The following is a 3784-nucleotide window of genomic DNA, read 5'->3' as shown; positions in this document are numbered from 1 at the left end:
CTCTCTCTCTCTCTCTCTCTCTCTCTCTCTCTCTCTCTCTCTCTCTCCGAGCTTTCTTCTACCTCGACTGCGGCAATGACAGTGGCTTTAAGGATGGAAAATCGCCAGAGCAAGTGAGGGAGAAGAAGAATGACCTACAACGTCAGGGCTGGTTAAGTTACCTAAGACAACATGTATCTAGCGGTATTGATGTAGTCTATCTAATCCAACGGTCTACATTTGCTAGCACACCTGATTCCAAGGTGTCCTGCTAGCTTTCAAGACCTTTTCCCTTAAAAAATATTAGAAAAACGATATACCAATAGAAGCCCTAAATTCTAATATAAAAATTCAGGGTTAAATTTTAGGCCGGGTTGGGACGGGCTTAGGCCTCAACCCGAGCTCAACCTAACCTCGACCCAAGGTTGGGGTTTTTCAACCCTAACCCGATCTTTGGGTAAAAAAACTTGGCCCAAACCCTGTTTGGGCTTAGGGCGGGCCAGGGCGGATTTGAATTGTCAGGGCCAAATTTTCACCCCTACTCTCCTCCTTGTTGGACTCTAGGCTATCAAGCTTCCATAGGACCCATCAAGCTTCTGATTTTTCCCCTAGGAGGGAGTTTGGGATAACCAATGTATCCACCATGAATAACCTGAGTGTTAAAGGCCAAGGTTTTCTTGAGACTATGGCTATGATAAAAGCTTCCAAGATAGTTTTGGTCCTGGTTGAGGTTCCATTCATCTCTCTGGACTTCTCTTTCTTTGTAATTTTTCCTATATTTATTTGTATACGAATTTTTATGATTTATTTTGTTTTCATCATGATAGTCAAGGTTCTTAATATTTTTGGTGGATCTTTGGCACTGTTAAGGTTTGCTTAATTAGAAATCTCTATGCGTTCATGTGTTTAGTTTAAAGTTTCATATCTTGTTTATCTTTCAAGTATGCTAACCTTTGCTTTGTAGCTAGACCGATGGGTATGTGTCTCTAAACGTTGTCTTTTTATTTCAGTATTTTATTACTTTTGTATATTATATTAAGCATGCATTGGGTTTATTTTTGCCAAAGTAATAGAAAGATCGGTTTGTATAGAGTGAACTCGGGTACCTAACACTTTCCTTGCATCCTAACTTGACCCTTACTCAGACTATTAGTTTGACCAATTTCCTCGTAGGGTGGTTATGATGTTATTTTTGTTATGTGTGGGTCCTAGGCACTAATTTTTAGGTGGCTACTCTTATTTGATCATCCTTTCTTATTTTCCAAAAGATGGGATGGAGGACAAGGCCGTGCATGCCCTTCTCCCCCCAAATTTGTCCTCACATAGAGCCTTGCGAATGCATCTTGTATCTAGATGATTATTTGTCGTAAACCTCAATAAGGTTGGCGTAAAATTAATTTGATGATTGTTCTCTTGAAAATATAGATAAAACGGGTGCTGATGGCATTTTCAGAGCCCATGATGGTTCCATATTTACTACTTTTCGTCGTTCATTTTTATCCAGAAATAAGGCTGCGTTTGGTAGTCATTCAGTTCTAAAAATGACGTTTCGTGTCAAAAACAAAATTTTCAGTTTCTGTGTCAAAATGCCGTTTAAAAAAAAAAAAGGGTGTTTGGTGAACCTGTTTAGGAACAATTACCCTAGTTGTTCACTTTTTTTTTTTTTTTTAATTTAATTTAATTTAATTTTATTTAGAACGACATTGAAATAACGGAACAAGATTTTGTCGTTCTATCACTTCACGTCTCTAGTGTTTTTTTTTTTTTCCCTTTTTTGTTCCAAAAAAACAAAAGAAACCAAGGGCCCGTTTGATAACGTCTATATCGTTTCTGTTTCAAGAAATGGCAGAAACATAAATTTCCATTTCTAGAAATAGAAACGGAATTGAAGGTGTTTGATAAGTTATGTTTCTGGAAATCGATAGTAACCAGCGAAAGAATGGCCACGAGTCATTTCCAGAAACGGCGAAACAAGTAGAACTTGTTTTGCCTAGGTCGTTCTTGAATCATAAATAGGTAGAAATTTTAATTTATATTTCTGAAAACAAGTGAAACAAAATAGTTTTATCAAACGTTTTTTTGTTCCGTTTTTGATGTTTCTGGACATATAAATGGTAGAAACGCGTTTCTTAAAACGTTATCAAATGGGCCCCAAGTTGACACCAAACGCTTTGTTCCCATATAACGGAAAAATGTCAGAAACGTTTTTCTGGATTACTACCAAACACAGCCTAAATTCTTTGTCGCATATCAATATCTAATTCATGGTGTCAGCTTGGCCAAACAAACTGGAATTTCTAACTAATGGGTGAGACTATTGCTGTATCGATTGTGCTACTTGTTCTTTTGGATTCTATCCCTTGGAAAACTCCGTGATTATGGATTTGAAGTTTTTTTTTTGGCAAAGAGAATTCTGTCAAGTTCTTTCGGACTCAATGCTTACCTCTCTCTTATATATTGAAAAATCTCATATATTTATAATGAGGGAAATGCGTTTGTAGACTCTTTTGGCGAAGATGGCTGTAAAATATCAAACCCTAGTGGTCGTGGGTTCAAGTTCGAAAGCAACCTCTTGTCTAGATAATGAGAGATGCCTTTTCATTTTTTTTTCGTTCTCATCATTACAAAAAGAGAATTTGACCAAAGGGCACTAGGAGGCGATACTCCACTTGAGGTTGCAAATCTAGAACCATTGTTGAACTTAATTATGTTTTTAGATATCAGTCTACCTACAACAACAAATTCAGCCTTATCCCAACTTAATGGGGTAAGCTACATGGATCTCTGCAAAAATCAAAAGGAAAAGTAAAAATTAAAAGGAAAATAATGCAATACTCGCAAGTAAAGGTCAGTTAAGTGGTGTTGGCTACATGGATCCTTACCCTCCAATCGGCTCTATCTGAGGCCATACTTCTCACTACTTCTCTTATGATCATTTTAGGCATGCCCCTAATTCTTTTTTCTTATTTGATCTAAATCAGATCACTCCTCCTCACTGTTGCATCCCCAACCCTCTTAAACATAGCCATAATACCTCAAATGACTTTCTCAGAGTTTATCATGGATTCAGGCAACTCCCAAATCATCTCTAATATGTTCATTCCTTACTTTATCCTTTCTAGTTTTGCTGCACATTCACCTTAACATCTTTATCTCTGCTACATATAGCTTATCTATATAGAACTTCTTAACTGCCCAACATTTTGCCCTATACATTATAACCTGTTGTACTACAGTCCTATAGAAATTTCATTTAACTTTTAAAGAAATATGTTGATCACACAAGTGACACAACACTCCAGATAAACCTTTTCACTTCGTCCGTCAGACTATAAATCTCTGTGAAATATCATCCTCTATGTTACCTTCTTTATTTATGGTTGACACTAGGATATCTAAAATAATCACTTTGTGGTTTTTCTCTCCTCAATTTTCACCATATCATTATCCATCATAGTATGACTAAAGTTACACAATATATTTTACGTCTTCGATCTACTTATATTAAAAGTTCTTGTTTCTAAGGTTGATCTCCATAACTCCAATTTAGCGTTAATCCTTGCTTTTGTATTATCCCCTGCCTTAGCTTCTTCCGCCTCTCCCCCTTAGGCCCTGCATTTGAAGCAGCTGCTCTAGAGTCAGAGCCACTTGATCCTTTCACCATCTCTACCTACGTAATCCTATCCATTTGGCTTGTGAGCCGGCTCTATGCCTCAGCTTGCTATACCTATCTCCACTCTGCATGTGTCGCATAATCTTCGGGCTTGTAATCACAATCCTCATCAACAGAGTCAATAAGGACTGC

The sequence above is a fragment of the Macadamia integrifolia genome, chromosome 3, assembly GCF_013358625.1.
Source record: "Macadamia integrifolia cultivar HAES 741 chromosome 3, SCU_Mint_v3, whole genome shotgun sequence".
Classification (NCBI taxonomy): Eukaryota; Viridiplantae; Streptophyta; class Magnoliopsida; order Proteales; family Proteaceae; genus Macadamia; species Macadamia integrifolia.
This window is presented reverse-complemented; position numbering follows the sequence as displayed.